This window comes from Puma concolor, chromosome D1 (assembly GCF_028749965.1).
Source record: "Puma concolor isolate L17-30 chromosome D1, mPumCon1.1.hap2, whole genome shotgun sequence".
Classification (NCBI taxonomy): Eukaryota; Metazoa; Chordata; class Mammalia; order Carnivora; family Felidae; genus Puma; species Puma concolor.
The window spans coordinates 54,812,391-54,830,748 of record NC_141676.1 but is presented as its reverse complement, the minus strand read 5'-3'; the positions used below and the strand labels follow the sequence as shown (position 1 = coordinate 54,830,748).

At 37.7% G+C, this 18,358-nt stretch overlaps 1 pseudogene across 1 annotated transcript in view; it reads left to right on the top strand.

Annotated features, from left to right (window-relative positions):
• LOC112865222 (olfactory receptor 52Z1P-like) overlaps positions 1-16,685 on the top strand; it is a 52,353-nt pseudogene extending 35,668 nt beyond the window's left edge. The window contains exon 3 of the transcript XR_015241058.1: positions 15,694-16,685. The product of XR_015241058.1 is annotated as an olfactory receptor 52Z1P-like (transcript). The remainder of the gene's footprint in view (positions 1-15,693) is intronic.
• Positions 16,686-18,358: the final 1,673 nt, after the last annotated feature.

Below are 18,358 nucleotides of genomic sequence, written 5' to 3'. Positions count from 1 at the left end.
AAAACAGTGATGTAACTGCATTCGGATATGTGAGATTGGGGAAGAAGGGAGGTAATATAACTGACCTGGAAGAGCATGAAATCAAAACACAATGTCTTCTGTGAAATTATATCATTTAAAAGTATGCCCCAAAATTGAAAAACCAGAAGAAAAATTAAACAGAGATTGATGAAGGATTCCTTTTCAGGAAAAAAGCTAGAGATGGGGAATATTAGCATAAGAGACATTCTTTTTTTTTTTTTTTTTTTTTTTTTGCCCTCAGCCAAAACTGTGCTGTTTTAAATTTTTTTTTTTTCAACGTTTATTTATTTTTGGGACAGAGAGAGACAGAGCATGAACGGGGGCGGGGCAGAGAGAGAGGGAGACACAGAATCGGAAACAGGCTCCAGGCTCTGAGCCATCAGCCCAGAGCCTGACGCGGGGCTCGAACTCCCGGACCGCGAGATCGTGACCTGGCTGAAGTCGGACGCTTAACCGACTGCGCCACCCAGGCGCCCCAAAACTGTGCTGTTTTAAAAGCATGTCAATGTAAGCAAAGTTATCTTTTTATAGATATAAACATATTTTCAAGGAGTAGATCCCAAATGAATCACAATATATACATTTCCATGCACTGATGTATAGACCTATGCTTGTTCAGTCCCCTACTCTCATATTCTTGGTAGTGAATGTCTACTCTATCCTACTATATTCTTCCATAGAATGTCTATTAAAAAGAGTTTCACGAAGCATGTCGTTTTAGCTGAGGGAGTGAATCAGCACCTCATAAGGAGGGCCCCTAATAAGAAGACTGACTTAGGCAATTAGAATACTGAGCTTTATATATTATAAATTATATATAAATGTTATATTATACAGAAAAGATTAATATTAAAATATTGTTTTTATTTATTTTTATTTTTTAATTTTATTTTAATTTATTTATTATTATTTTTGTTATATATATATATACATATATATGTATATATATATAAGCTGTATACATGAAATATCTCAGTCTTCCTTGACATGAGTCAAGAAGGAAAAGGAAGAGAAGGAGGAGGAACAGGAGGAGGGGGATGAAGAAAGTCATAGTTCATAATAGAGAGGGCATCTGAACATACCACACACCCACAGTTACTCAACACACTGCATCCCACCACAGTAAGCGCTGGAACAGACATAAAATTCTGACCCACCACGATACACAATGTACCTCATTTAAACACACAGAAATACATATACTACAGGTTCATATATACACATAACCATCTTTCCTCCCTTTGCTTTATTTCCCAATATACCTTGGAATTCATTCTTCTCTCTTTTATACTCATTTCCCCCTTCTGTTTTGGTCACTGAGCCATGAAGCACTACCAGCATACGCATCCATACACCAGGGACATCACTGCACCAACAACGTGAAACTCAAGTATATATTCAGCCATATTGTTAGTGTTTCAATTTTTTTTAGCCGTTACAAGTTTAATACTTTTTGTGGTGTGCCTAGCCCTGTTCCATGAGAATGTCTTTTATTTCAACTAATTTTATTTTTTTTCTTGTCACTCTCCACTCTAGTCCGATTGGTTGCTTAATTCCACCACATATGACTTTTTCATTCCAACATCAGAATATTTGTACACTTTCTGATGGGATCCCAAATGTGATCATGCTCTATCTCCACTGATGGTGATTAAATTAATTGATTGAAAGCCATGGGGCACTTGGGTGGCTCAGTCAGTTAAGTGTCCGACTTCGGCTCAAGTCATGATCTCATGATTTGTGGGTTCCAGCCCCGTGTTGGGCTCTGTGCTGACAGCTCAGACCCTGGAGCCTGCTTCAGATTCTGTGTCTCCCTCTCTCTCAACCCCTCCCCCACTCACACTCTGTCTCTCTCTTAAACATAAATAAACATTTTTTAAAAATTAAAATAAATAAAATAAAAAAAATAAAAGGCAGTCTATATCCAGCATTCTATAAAATCCTCTCATGCTATTTCATATTATAAGAATTCCTCAAGCCCTCAAATCCATACAGAATGTACTTTTCCCCCCAATAGATGGCATTTATGATATATAATTTCATATTGTCTTCCAGCTGAAACCTAAAGGAGTTTTCCTTATGCAGTTTGATTTTAAATACCTTTAAGATTGGGATTGTACCCTTCACATATTGCAGTCCAATACTGTTTGGACACAGAAAGCTCATAGTAAATTTTGTTTAAACAAATAAATTACTTGTTTAGAGGTTCCTACTGTAGTATAAATTTGCTAACCCCTAGCGAAGATTTAAAACTCACAAGAAATCCAGGCTCCTTTTTACTTGTTATTATTTTTTAAGTGTTTATTTATTTATTTTGAGAGAAAGACAGCACGTGTGGAGGAGGGGCAGAGAGAGAGGGAGAGAGAAAATCCCAAGCAGAGTCCATGCCTAGCATGGAGCCCAATGCGGGACTCCATTCCACAACCATGAGACCTTGACCTGAACTGCAATCAAGAGTCTGATGCTCATCTGACTGAGCCACCCAGGTGTCCTGAGCTCCCTTTTAAAAACCGATGTAGAAAAAGAGTTTGGGGTCATCCTCCTCATTGAGGCTCGTTTAGAACTGAAGAGTAGATGCCACTAAATTAGACGCAGAGAAGGAGGTGACAATCAGATGAAGAATATTCATTCTGGTATTTATCAACCTGCTCGATTTCCAGTTATCCTTGTGCTAGAGTTCCATTGAATTCTGGTAGATTGCTCATCCTAGCCAGAGAGATATCTTGCTGGCTGTTCCTGGAGAGCCAAAGACATTTAAATACCATCTCCATAAGCCCTCCTTCCAAGCTCCTAAAAAATTCCTTTTAAGATGTATGTATCACTCCTGGAGTCTTCCTCCAGAGCCCACAACAAAACCCTGCTCTCTCACTTATGTACTATGAATCCCCATCTGTTAACCTTGAACTACAGAACACACTTCTTGGCTCCTCAATTCGGTGTTTTTATTCTCATCATTTCCCAACTCCCTTTTGGTTTCTTTTTTAAAGGCACTGATCTTCCATGACTTTCATTTTGAATCTATGGAAAACTTCAATGAAGCAGCTCCTAAAGAGGGTTCGCCATCTTTTTTCTTTTGTTTTTTTAAGATTTATTTTTTTTAGGTAATCTCTATATCCCAGCTGGGGCTTGAACGCATGACCCTGAGATCAAGAGTCACATGCTCCTCTGACTGAGCAAGTCAGGTGCCCCTCATCTCTGTTCTTTTAAAGAATATACTTTCGGGGCGCCTGGGTGGCGCAGTCGGTTAAGCGTCCGACTTCAGCCAGGTCACGATCTCGCGGTCCATGAGTTCGAGCCCCGCGTCAGGCTCTGGGCTGATGGCTCAGAGCCTGGAGCCTGTTTCCGATTCTGTGTCTCCCTCTCTCTCTGCCCCTCCCTCGTTCATGCTCTGTCTCTCTCTGTCCCAAAAATAAATAAACGTTGAAAAAAAAAATTATAAAAAAAAAGAATATACTTTCAACAGTTCTTTTTATGTGCCAGGCAACCTCCTTACTATGCAACCTGCATCCTCAGCATGGGTTGGCAGGTGAGCTCAGCAGCACAGTTCTCTTGGACTCACCTTCCTTGGCATAGATGGAGAATGGATGGGCTCTTAGAAGACGCTAGAAACCACTGATAGAGATATTTGCCCAGCAGCCAGAGTTATTTATTGCCACAAGTAGAAAATCTTAGACACAAGGTGCCAGAGGGAGATTATCAAAATATTCTCCTGAGATAGTGGTTTTATCGTGCTACATATGAGATGTCACAGAAAACAAAGTCTTTGGAAGCAAGGACATGCCAAGCCTGCTTTTCTCAATACTCCAGAGTCCCTGTAATTAATCACACATTCCAGCATGAAACCAGTTGTATCTCTACTGTTCACCACAAACATGTGATACACCTTTTTTTCAAGAAGTGATTTTTCCTGATAAGTGACCTTTAGGTATCCATACTTAGCTTGGATCATTTTCTGAGGTGAATAATTTTGAACTGTAATCTAATGTTTTTGAGAAGCTGAGGTTTGGACACTTTCTTTCACTATCATTGTTATAAATATCCATTATTATATTATTTCTCAACATTGTACTGCGATAGTTTTTTCTGAGAGGTATAGGACCACTTATATTAGTATGAGTTAGCAGGATTTTATTTAAACTTCTGGGTTTTCCTTCCTTTTCTTACTGCAAAGCTGTTAGTTGTTAGACACTTTCTCTCTTTTTAAAGTTTTATTATATCTTTCCTGTGATTGTAACATTTTCCTCTCCTTTTAAAGTTCTAATCTTTATTTCCTACTTCATTCACAATGCCTAGAATGATACCTATCATATAGAGGCATTCAATATATTCTTGATCAATGAAAAATAAATGATGATGAGGACTACTTTTGGCAAAAATGGAGTAAGAGCAATTGAATTCATCTTCTACTCTCAACCAAAATAATTAGAAAAAATGTATGAAGTAACAGTTTTTAAGACAATGAATCTCTGGCAACAAAGGACTATAATCTATGAGAGTCAGGGAAACATACAAAATGAATCCCACAGGGATGCCTGGGTGGCCCAGTCTGTTAAACATCTGACTCTTGATTTTGGCTCTGGTCATGGCCTCATGTTTATGAAATCAAGCCCCGTGTCTTGCTCCCTGCTGTGCAGCTCAGACTCTGGTTGGGATTCTTTCTCTCTTCTCTTTCTGCCTTCCCCTCTCAAAATAAATAAATAAACATTTAAAAATAAATAAATAAATCCTACAGTGGCCCTAGCTCACTGCTTTGAGAGAGTTTCCAGGCAGAAACCTAGACAGAGCCTATGAACTTCCTGAGTTGAGGAACCATTGCTGAGAATCCAAGAAGACAAAATTGTTTATAGAGTTCATGAGACAGAGTAACAAAGAGGAGACAACTACCAAAGGTAGAGCCTTGAAGATCTGCAGAGGGTTCCCTCAAATACTTATCAGAGTCCTGATTGGTGCATGTGTGTAAAGAAGTGGCCTTTATCTGAGGCCAAAGGAACAACTCTGTAAGAGGAAAATGAAATAGGTTTAATAACCCACACATGGCCTGAGTAAGTGCCTGTTCCCAGCCACACTGGAAGAACTCATAGTCCACAGGTCATTGGGCAGAATACTTAGAAAAATAATGTCCAATCAGTGGGGGTAATGAACAATTCATTCTAGGTTAAAAGCTCACTTGTCATGCCTGATAAATCTTAAGCATAAGAACTTAAGGATCAAACTTAAATTCCAGATAATTTAAAAATCATATCAAAGCAAAGCTTAAGAATATTTATAGGTATATAAATAAATTTTAAGAATATAAACTTTAATATAAAATTTATATATAATTTTTAGTAAATATAAATTCTACTTACACCCAACAAGGTAAAATTCATAGTATCTGAAATCTAATTAAAACATGCTTGCAGGGGTGCCTGGGTGGTTAAGTTGGTTAAGTTGGTTAAGTGGTTAAGTTGGTTAAGTTGGTTAAGTTGGTTAAGTGTATGACTCTTGATTTTGGCTCAGGTCATGATCTCAGGGTTGTCAGATCCAGCCCTGCATTGGACTCTGCACTGAATGTGGAGCCCACTTAAGATTCTCTCTTTCTCCCCCTCTCTCTCTCTGCCCCTTCCCCACTTGCATGTACACACACCCTCTCTCTAAAAAAGTAAAAAAATAAAGAATAAAAAAAACATACATACAAAGAAGCAAGAAAATATGACTCACTAAGAAAAAGAAAAAAATTAATCTAAAGAAACTGATCCAGAATTGACAGATTTTGGAAATAGACAAGGGCATTAAAACAGTTGTTATAACTCTATTCCACATATCAAAAAATAAAATAGAGACATGGAATTAATGCTCAGTCTGAAATATATATATATATATATATATATATATATATATATATATATATGAAGATAGATGGGGAAGTACATTTGGTAACTATATTTGTATTTAGCTTAGGAAAGATTTTGGTTGGAGGTATAGATATGAGTCATCAGATGGGAAATACATACAGAATGAGAATAATGTATCACACACAGAAAAAATCAATAAGAATTATCTTGAGTGAATATGTGTGTTGTGGATGTGGATGTGTATCTGTATATGTATATGTGCATACAGTAGGGGAGTCCGTAAAGGAGGAGCAGATTCAGAGCAGACAGAGTAGCACACTGAGTTGAGGTGACAAGGCACATTTACTCAAAGACGTTGAAGACTTAATTCCATCAGAGATATAAAGGCTGGGAATGAAACTTATCTACCATTAACACAAAAACCGTAGCTTGCAAAGGGTTGAAATTGCATTAGAGAGCGAGCGGATCCCTCAAAGACATAGTATGGTGAAGGAAGTGAAGGAGCTGATGTTAGAACAAAGAGAAACACTTCCATGTAAGAGACATGACAAAGAAGAAAATGCTTTAGAAATTGTTTGAAGGAAAACATTCCTGACTGTTGGGAACAATATTGCTGAAAGCCCAATAATATATAGTCATTGAAAGAAATTTTTAAGGGTTAGATGAAGTGAGCAAATAAAATAAGGAAATAATACAAGACATCTGATTTTCTAATGCAGAAAGCAATTTTATGAAGATCATGACACAATATTTCTGGGGATTAAGACAGGCTTGTGAAGAGAAATGAATGTTTGATAAGGTTAAAAAGTATTTGCATTTATGAAAAGATCTATATTAGTATCTGTATTTGCTAACCAAAAGAAATATGAAGAAGGTTTTCACTTTTATGGAAAAAGGTGAAGAGTGAAGTAATGTTCAGTGTTTGTGTTGCAGCGAGTCATTGTAGAGGCAGCTCATACCCTGAGCAGCAAGAGCGGCCTGGCCAGGCTCCTTCCTCAGGAAGCACACTCAGCCTCTCAGCATCAAGACATTGTGGCTTCGAATTGTGCCTCTGAGTATCTGTGCAACCTAAGGTATCAGAATAGTCTAAGAGGGGTTAATTTTTGGATGTGGGAATATTAATGTTTTTTCACATGAAATTAATAGTAATTGCTTTTTTGCTTTATACCATTTGGCTTCCAAAAGTTTTCATAAGAATGCTCTAATTTTAATTTTTTTATGTTTACTTATTTTTGAGAAAGAGAGACAGAGTGTGAGCAGGTTAGGGGCAGAGAGAGAGGGAGACACAGAATCTGAAGCAGGCTTCAGGCTTTGAGCTATCAGTACAGTGCCCAATGTGGGGGCTCAACCCCACGAGCCATGAGATCATGACCTGAACCGAAGTCAGACACTTAACCAACTGAGCCACCCAGGTGGCCCTCTAACTTTCAGATGGGAAGACACTTGTATTTGTCAAGAATGTAAGACAGAGCTTCAGAGCTTTCACTATCCCTAACTAGACCTTAATCTGACTTCTCAACAGCCTTATCTCATTTCTGCAGGGCATGAACTAAGCATATTACATCATTGTATCTGACCTTACTGTATGGAAGAAGTATACTGTCCGTATATACTGTGGGTTCCCTAAGGGTCACTATCAAGATATGAAAGACCATTGAAAGTATATTTTATTGGTTTGGGGCCCTGTCCACATAAACAATTTGATTCTACAATGCAATACAAATTCCATGGATCCATATGACGTACAGTGAAGATTTAGAATAATGGGTAGAGAAAAAACACTTATATATTATTTATCCTCCAAATCAGTGAATTTGGACATTCTCCATCGTGTTTAAGCTCTGTCTTTTTCTGTTCAGATCCAAGAACTATCTCTTTACTGGCACACGAACTCTTCCTTGATAATTTCCTATCTTTCACTGTGACAGAAAGGAAAGGTAGCAACAAAATTAACTTGACATGTCATGACTCTTAAAGAGTCTCTTTGTATTGATGTACTCTAGCTCTTGTTGCCTTTTCCACTCCCTAAAACCACTAGCAAATGTTGGTTGAATCATCGCTCATGACTGAATGATCCACTGTGTTGACGGAGTGTATTGGATTCCTGGACAAACAGCATGTGGGCATCAGAAAGAACGAGGGGTAAGGTTATGGTATGGGGCAGGGACAATCTCTGTCCAATAATCCCTGAGTGATGCTACACAGTGTCACAGAGCTATATGGGTGTACAGATAGATCCATTTTCACACTGATTTGTCCCATTCTTTTCTTTTTTAAACTGATTTTTTTAAAAGTTTTTATGTATTTATTTTGAGAGAGAGAGAGAGCACAGACAGGAGAGGGCAGAGAGAAGAAGAGAGATAAAATCCCAAGCAAGCTCCACATTGTCAGCACAGAGCTCTGTGTGGGGCTCAAACTCATGAACCATGAGATCATGACCTGAGCCAAAATCAAGAGTTGGACACAACCGACTGAGTCATCCAGGTGCCCCTATCCCACTCTTTTCAATCTGGGGTGATTTTTAATCTTATAATTATGTATTAGGTGGGTGTATAATCTTTGCCATATAGTGTAAATATAATCCATACAGGACTATACTATTCACATAGTATTTCACATACAAAAAATAAATTACACTGAACACTTTGTAGCTTCTAATGAATAGTTTTAATTCTGTTGGAGAAGTACTTCTTTTACTTGATCACTCTAAATTTGTATTAATAACAGAGTGTTATCTAAGAAGAGCATGAGATTTGGCAAGGAGAGCCTGACTTAATTTTCAGTTTTATTTCTTACTATATGTGTAGGTAAACCAAGTGACTAAACTTTTTGGACTTCAATATCCTCATCTTGCCAACAGTAAAATAATACCAGATATTTTTGTGGTTTTAAAAGAATTGTTATAGGGGTGCCTGGGTGGTTCAGTCAGTCAGTTGAGCATCTTCCTCTTGATTTTGGCTCAGGTCATGATCCCAGGGTTGTGGGATCGAGCCCCACATCAGGCTCTGCACTGAAGCAGAGCCTGCTTAAGATTCTCTCTCACTCTGCCTGTGCACCCTCTCTCTCTTTCTAAAATTAATTTTAAAAATTAAAAACAAAAAAAACTACAAAACAAAAGAATTGTTATATCAGAAATTTGTGTTAAACTTGGCAAGTTTTATGGCAATGGTAGTGATATTAAAGACTTATTTTTCCCCACATACATATCTCCCTTCCTACACTAGACAGCAGGGGTTGCAGGTTTTATATTGATTTATATACTTGTGTTTGATACAGATGTAATACAGGACAAAAATGTTTTTCAAGATATTTCATGATAAATTGCTCAATCCCCCCCATATGGATCTTATGCTATTTTTCAGGAGGTGGAAGATTCCTAAGGAACACATTCTCATGACACCAAAAAATAGACCCTCTGCTCTGACAATCACACTTTCACAGAAATTCATGCATTTGACAAGTTGAAACCTCAACAACTTCTGTATTTCTATAACTTCTTCATGTCTATGAAGGCAGTCTCACTGTGGACTACTGCCCCTGATAGAGCCATCATTAACTCCCCAAGATTGTCTAAGAAGGATGCTCTTCCTATAAGGCTACTTATTCCATCATTGGTTCTTTCTTAGCCTTACTAAAGGATAAAGAGCTCAGAAAACCACAGATGCTTTATTAGATTCCCCATGTCTCCTGGGTTTTAGTTCTCCCAGGATAGAGAAAGCTATAGAACCAGGTTCCGAACCTCAGTGTTCGGAGGTTGGGACCTCGACCAAGAACATCCAGCCTATCTTGCAGGGCCTTGGAAGTCTGCAATTGCTGAACAAAGGAGGTAGTAAGCTTCTGATATCCCATATTGGACAGTAAGTGACTGCTGTGTTCTGAAGGCATGTCCTGTAAATCTCAGGTTTTAGGTTAGGCATACTCCTGGTAGAGAAAAGGATATGCGACTTTTTTCTTGCCATATATGCCCATGTACAGCACCTGCCCCAGGGTCATGGCCTAAGAAGATCTATGGTAGTGATGGAGGCATGTCCAATACCTGTGAAATGATACTTGTCATTGTTATGAATATCTGACTACCTGGCTGGACCATGCTCTTCAAGCTAATGAAGAGTTCATTGAAGGGTGGTTTATGGCTCTTGAAACAGCCAATCTCTGTGAGGAAGAATTATTTCAGAATATGAAAGTTGGGTTAATTCCAAAACCCATTCCAAAATGGGTTTCTTCCAACAGAAGAAAAAGGCTTGGGGCTTTGTTGCCCCAGCTGTAGTCAGTCACAGATAAGATTCCTTTATAAGAGGGATCCCTAGATGTTTTTAGGTTCTATACCAAAGGCTTCTGTTTTGGTTCTTTATTTACTTTCAGATTTCTGGTTAAAACTCTTTTGGAACAATTTAGTGCAGAAGGAGTTTGTCTCATTTCATCCAAAACAGAAAAGGAGTTGAGACACAAGTCTAGCTGTAGTGGGTGTGGAAGCCAGTTTCACAGGACAGTAAGAGCTCTAGCTCAGAAGGGTCTCTGATGGCAGCTTTTGCTTACTGGGTTTTATTGATATTTTTGTTGGGGGGGAGGCTTATCTATATATTTGGGGTAAAGAAGAATTAAGGTGGTAAATAAAATGGAAATGCTAAAATATGACATAAATCAGAAGTCAAGTGTATGAGAAAGATATAGATGGTTTGGAAGAAGGAATGGAAAAAAAGGAGAACATTTATGAGAGCCATCCTTCTTGGTAAATAACAAACCCATGAGCCCCATTGGGCTGCATGCGTCTGATAAAGTTCTGGCTAGCTCTGAGAAAAGGGTTACAAGTTTCTCAGATCAGTTGGCTCACTGTGGCCTCTCCTGCCATCGTCTGTGGGTATGTTCCTTCAGCGACAGCAGTATGTTAGCTTTGAGTGAGGTAAGCAGTGAGTATTAGAAAGGGAAATTATGTGAGTTATAATAGAAGATACTGGTTTTCTGGATGATTCTTGGAACATAACTGAATGGCTGAAAGTGATAAAGGAAGCCTCAGCCAAAGACTGAGGGCCATGCCATCTCTGCTTATCTTATGAACTGTGGTTGAGTTGGTATCTAAGCTTGTTTTCAAAATCAGCACATTTCTGTGTATTTATGGGATTGATTTTAATCTATTAGTACACATTCATTTAAAATGTGGTATCCTAGAGGTGCCTGGGTGACTCAGTTAGTTAAGGACCTGACTCTTGGTTTCAGCTCAGGTCATGATCTAAGGCCTGAATCAGGCTCCACGCTGACATTGCAGAGCCTGCTTGGGATTCTCTCTCTCATCTCTCTCTTCACCTCTCCCCTGCTTGCATGCTCTGTCTATCTCTCTATCTCTAAGATAAATAAATAAACTTAAAAAATGTTGTATCCTCAGTACTTCTGAAAGAAAAGTGATAGAATGGGAACAAGAGAAGAAGATATGAATGGGGAAGGTCACTGCAGACCTGGGTTCAGAGAGGAAAGAGTTGGAAGGTTGACTAGCATCAGATGAAGCAGGCAACAATTCCCTCTGACCAAACCTGATCTTTCTTGGTTCCTTGGCATGTCACCAGTCTTTGTGAACAACTTGTTCTTTCAGTTATCATTTCCTTCCACTGCTGGACAACTTTGCCCTTCCTGTCATTTGATCCCATGCCTCTGTTTGAGTATTCTTGATCATGAAATTTGAACTTTCCTGGTGAAAAATCAGTTGAGCCTCTGTTCCTGTATGGCTTCTTCTGCCAGGAGACCCTTAATTCTACTATAAAATCTTTCTTTATTCTCACCTCGCTAGCCTTCACCACTGTTGGGCAATTGTTTTTTCATTCTTATTTTCTATTCTCCACATCTTTTTTAAATAGTATCTCTTCCAGATTTCTCCTTTTTTTCCCACATGAGCTTTGGCATTAACTCGAATAATTATTGCTTTTTATTTTATTGCAAAGATCTGGATCAAATGTGAGTCTTTTGAAAATCTTCCATATATCCCTTAATATTTTTCTGACTACTTTTTGCCTCAGTGGAAGAAGCAGAACACCTATATAATAACTGATTGAATTATCTTTTGTAATCATGGGGACTTAATCCCCAAAATTGTTCACTTTCTTGCTTCAAATTCTTCTTTACTACCAAACTCCTCTGACATAAACTGCCATTTTCATCTCTTATGTTCCAGAGAACATTTCCCAATACCTTTTGCTCCTTCCAGTTATTGTTTTCCTTTACTTTAGTGCCTACCTTCTTAACAGTTGTTCATAGCTGGTATTCTCAGCTATTTTATACCCAGTGTCTTTCAATCTGGAATCAGACTTCACCCTCATCAATTCCTTGAAATTGTACTAGACACTAATGAAAGTCTAATATTTTTCACTAGATGCTAGTGAAGGTCTAACATTTTTTAATGTTTATTTTTATTATTTTTAAGAGAAAGTAGGTGAGGTAGGGGCAGAGAGAGGGGACAGAGGATCCGAAGCAGGCTGTACACTGACAGGCTGAAAGCAGTGAGCCTGATGTGGGGCTCAAACTCACGAACCACGAGATCATGACCTGAGCCGAAGTTGGGCACTCAATCAACTGAGCCACCTAGGTGTCCCAAAGTCTAGTACTTTTATTCTACATCCTACTCTCAACACGACAACTGGGAAGTGGCAATAAATCATGATCATGATCATCATCACCACCACCACCACCAAACTGGAAATAATAAAAAAAAATAGCATTGAAAAAATGACTCAGAACTGTGAAAATTGTAGTAGGTAGAGAGGACTGTAATGAAATCAAGGCAAATGAATGAGAAGAAAGCTTGAAGAAGGGATTGCTCACTAGTGGCAAATGAAACAATGTGTTAAAAACATGGGTTTTTTAAGCAAGAGAATTTGAGTTTGAATCTCTAATTGGTTAGATAGTAGCTTAGACAAATTATTCAAACCACTCATGCCATAGTGTCCTAAAGTGTGAAGTGGACCATACTAGCTGTCATTCTGTTGGGTTCTTATTGCAATTGAATGGTATTTTGTGACCATTAAATTATAGATAAGTGGTTAACACAGGATATAACTCATGGTAAATACTCAAAATTAGTTGAATAGTATAAATAATGTGGGGACTAAAATGTGTTATTTGAGGGCTGTCACTGTGATTAAATAAACTACATGTTGGAGATACAGTTAGGGAAGAGATTTAATACCAGAACTTCTCATCTTAGGTCTTTCTTTTTTAAAACTAATAGAATAACTTATAGTAAACTAAACTGAAATATACAGCTTGATATGTATGTATTTTTGCTTTGAGGTCCAGGTCCATGATTGGATGTTAGTCTTTTGTATCTAGAAGAGAAGTAGCTATGAGCTAGTTCCATTCCAACCTATATGGACAGAGAATTTGGAGTGATGAAATGCTTCTACCAAGGTCCCAGTTGGTTCATGGCATAGCTGAGACTACAGTTCAGTTCAGGCTAGAACCTCATGCTTTGTCCACTTTTCTTTCCCTTGCACTATACAGGTTTGAGATAGTCTGCCAGATTTATTTCCTTAGTGGTTCCATAGACATGCCATAAACTAATATAATTTAAAACAATTGTTTTAACTTTCTCTGAAAAAGAAATCTCCTCCTCTATTCCTTATGTTGATTAGTGGCATCACATTTTTCTAGACAGTGTGTCTCAAAATGTCCTATTGCCTTTCATTTTGCCTCATAAAACCTATCACTTGGAATTATCTTTCATTTATTTATTTTTAAACACATTTTTTCAAGGTGCCTGGGTCACCTTTTGTGACCAGGTCACTCAGTTGTTTGAGAGTCTGACTCTTGATTTCGGCTCAGGTCATGATCTCACAGTTCGTGGAATGGAACCCTAAGTTGGGCTCTGTGCTAACGGCATGAAGCCTGCTTGGGATTCTCTCTCTCTCTCTCTCTCTCTCTCTCTCTCTCTCTCTCTCTTTCTGTATCTCTCCTGCTCTTACTCACTTTCTCTTTCTCAAAATAAACAAATAAACATTTAAAAGCCCCACACTTCTTCTCCATCCCCTTTTTTCACTGTTTAAACTATGTTCCGAGTTCTACTTTGGTTTGTTGGAAAAACTTCCTACAGTAAATCAGGTAAATCCTCCACCTCATCAATCTATCTTTCTGCCTTTTAAACCATATTTACTCAACAAAAATATATTATGTTAGATGTTGAATATATACTCATAGCCATCATGAAACTTAAGAAAGATTGGTGAAAAATATTACAAACTATTCATTAGGAATTGTATCGGTGTGCTATTGGGAAGTAGAGAATAAAAAATAAGCATATTGTCCATCAGCAAAGACCTCTCTGAAAGGGTAAATCTTAAATTTTGATCCCATTATGTTCTCCTTAAAACTGTGGTAAAATATTAGAGATTCAGTAAGTATTGTTGAATAAGAAATCAATTCTCAGTATAAGAGACCTAAACCTAAAGTCTTTAGCTTGACTTTTAAAATTTTGAGTCTTCAAGACACAATTTATTTGTCCGGTCATATTTCTCATGTCTCTAAGCCTTTGATACACTACATAATTTGATTTTTATAGTGACTTACAGTCCTTGTTTTAGGTTTTTACTTGTCTTGGTTCTTTTTTTCCAATGATAGTCTCTTGAAAGCCAAAGGCTTTCTGATAAACACATCTACTGACAACACTTCAATGAATCTTTGTATCATCTCCTAGTTAAAGTAATGTCTCTTTCACATTATACACACGTGACTGCATGTCTCCCGTCATTCTTATCTTGATCTGCTTTGAGAGGATGCTTACTTGTGTCTATGTCCCATGATCCTCACAAGGGTAGGAGATCCTTGAAATAGAGGATATGTATAGTTTATATTTAATTCCTTCTTTAGCATAGTATTAATCACAGAATGAACTTAAAGAAATATTCATTAACTTATTTAAATCTTGCATGTGTCTGCAACTCATTTTTTATTATTGTGATTATTTCATTACCTATGAGATGCCTTTCTCTTTTCTCCAGTAATGGTATGCAAGTTTGAGCAGAAAAAGAAAAAAAAGAAGGGAAGGAAAAGACAAATATTTGAACACAAGCTGGAAGGAATAAATTGGAGAAAAAGGCAGTGGAGACTAGGGAGAATGAAAGGAGGAATGTAACATATGTGGAAGATAGGACACATGGTCTGCTGAGTTAGAATGATGTTATATGAGTCCTTGCTTTGCACAGTGCTGTATTAATACTGTGGATGTTGGAAGAACATGTTTTCAATATGCACAGTATTAAGTTAATACAGCACTATGCAAAGCAAGGACTCCCTAGACTTCTATTTCTCTTTCTCTCCAAGTTATTTTCACTTGGTGATGAAAAGCTAAAGTCTTTAAATTACAGAAACAATGGTCGTTACAGATTTGAATTCTCAAAAGGTCATACCAATATTCTGGACACTTTGTTACTGGAGTGTGCAATTAATCACCAGAAAGAAACTGTGATTAACACTGGAAATGACCAGTCATATAAGAAGGAAAACCATGATGTGCAAGAGCATATAAGAGACTTTCATGTATGATGCTAAGTCAATAAGTACAATGTATCTGCCACAGTGTCTAGACAAAATTATAAACCTATAAAATGCTTATTATCATTACTGTTGTTGTTGTTCTTATAGTTATAGTTAAAACCATTAGCATTACCAGTAGCATCAGTTCTATAAGATCATGGTAACTTTCATGTCAATGAAGCCTATCTGGCTTGTCATCTTTGAACCATTACTTACTATCAATCCTTTCTTAAAGCAACAACTGTATTGCAATGCCAAGATTCATACTCAAACCAGATGAAATAACTATGATTTTTCACTCTGTCTCTCTCTTTTTCCATTCCAGTGTCCAGTGTCAGAGGACAGAGTAAAAGATGACGATCTCTTCAAACCACACCAACCTTAGAGATATTTGGTATACCATGACTGGGATCCCAGGACTGGAATATGCACACATATGGATCTCCATTCCCATCTGTTTCATGTACATAGTTTCTGTTTTAGGCAACACCTTCTTATTATTCCTGATCTTCACTGAACGCAGTCTTCATGAACCCATGTACCTTTTCTTGTCCATGTTAGCCCTGGCAGATATCTTTCTCTCCAGTCACCACACCAAAGATGCTAGCAATCTTCTGGTTCCAAGATGGGGGTATTTCTTTTGGTTTCTGTGTGTCCCAAATGTTTTTTCTCCACTTCATCTTTGTGGCAGAGTCTGCCATATTGCTGGCCATGGCATTTGACCGCTATGTAGCCATCTGCCATCCACTAAGATATACTACAATTCTAACCCCCTCAGTCATTGGAAAAATGGGCATTGCATCTGTGATCAGGAGTTTCTTCATCTGCTTCCCCTTGGTTTTTCTGGTTTATCGGCTTGCTTACTGTGGGAGGAATATTATTCATCACTCATATTGTGAACATATGGGCATTGCCAAGCTAGCCTGTGATAGCATCATAATCAACATCTACTATGGGGTGATTGTAGCCCTATTTTCTACATGCCTGGATGTAGTGTTTATCATCATCTCCTATGCCCTTATACTCTGTACTGTTTTTAGAATTCCTTCCCAAGATGCCCGACTCAAGACTCTGGGTACTTGTGGCTCCCATGTCTGTGTTATCCTGCTGTTCTATACTCCAGCCTTTTCTTCATTCTTTGCTCACCGATTTGGGGGCCACCATATACCACTCCATGTACATATCCTCTTTGCCAATCTTTATGTGGTGGTACCACCCACTCTCAACCCCATCATTTATGGAGTTAAGACCAAGAAAGTTCAGGAGAAGTTTGTCCATGTCTTTTCTGTGAGCAATAAATTCTGCTGATGTAGACTATCCAGCTCAATTTTTCATTTTTCTATGTAACTAATTGAAGAGTACTTAAAATTATATCAGACATCTTATATCATGCCAGCATTAGGGTAGAATGATAACAGTAAATTTTTGAGATAATTTTACATCATAATTAATTAATTAATTAATTGCTGCTTTTGTTCAGGACAGTATCAGACCAAGGGCATTTTAGATTCTGTGTAAATGTGAGTTCAGTTACAACAGACTTAAAACACAATAACTCATAATTATCTTCAATTTCATATTGATACAGAAAAACAGGAAAAGTAAAAACACAACCCACCCACTAAAAAAATAGAAAAAACAAATTGCTAAATCAACTTAACAGGTTTTCAGCTTATTTTCCCATATTATCTTTGTATTTCAGAGAAAATAATACTTATATATTTAGCATTGTGATCTATCAGTTGAGTAGTTGGGCTCTAAATTCAAGATTTGAATTTTAGATGTCTCATCTTTGTAAAGAGTATTTACCCTTTCTGGGCTTCTTTAGCTTTATATTGAGCTTAAAATATTTCATATTTTATAAGGTTGTTGAAAGTATTAAATAAGATGATTTACAAAGCTTCTAAACTGTGCATAACACACATTGAAATATATCCCATATGTGTATATATATATATATATATATATATATGAAATACCACAAAAATTCCTTTTGAAAACTATAGATTTTTATTTTCTTCCACTAGAGTCTACTGTCATTAAATGCTTCTGTTAAAAAGTACCAGTAGAACATGGTAAGGAAGAAGGAGGTTTGACTGCAGAGGAAGTTCCTTTTAGAAACAAAAAAAGAGTAGCAGAACCCCTTCCAGCATGAGATGGGGGAGAGACACAGATAGGAATGGAGAAAAAGGAAGATACAGTCCAAGTTTCAGCTGCACATTCTCGGTATTCATTCAAAGTATCAGGGCATACAAAATAAAAAGATAGAAACCCAATGAATTTAGAGATGAAAGTGAAAAGCAGTGGAAGAGGAATACCTTATTTCCTACTTAAGTATCTGAGGGAGATTTCTGAACAAATTGTCTCATGCCACATGGGAGAACAGCATTAGAGTAAAAATGACCATGTGGCATGTTCAGTCAGTGAACTGGTTTCCTCTCGTTCCACAGGAGCAACAGATGAATGTAGGAGTTCTTTACGGCACCGTGGGGAACACAAAGATCATGGTGAATGCTGACTCATGAAGTTGAAAAGGGAGAGGCTTTGGCTAAGGGAAAAGTGGCTCCATAGCCAAGAGCCATAGACACAAATGTTAGAGTCAGCAAAGTAAGAGAAAATGGGTCAGGTTTCAAGGCTTGTTGATTAGATCCAACATTTCAGATGCCTCGTTAAGTGGGATCCAAGAGACAATAATCAAATTTCAGCAAAGGCTGCGGAAAGGATAGAGGCCTACACAGAGTGAAGAGGTAGGATAAGGTTCATTCAAAAAGGCTCAGCTAAGTACACAGACATAGACCAGGGGCCCATCCAGTTCTCACATCCAGTCCCTCAGTGTTGTCTGGATTGTTGACTTCCCCTTGAAAACAGATGATAAGGGAATTGTGTGGGAGAATCTCAATTTCAAATTGACAGAAAAGTTACTGACAGATTACATGATGCCACAGAAAGCATATTTCTTAAACTCAAAAACTTTAATTGACCTGTAAGTG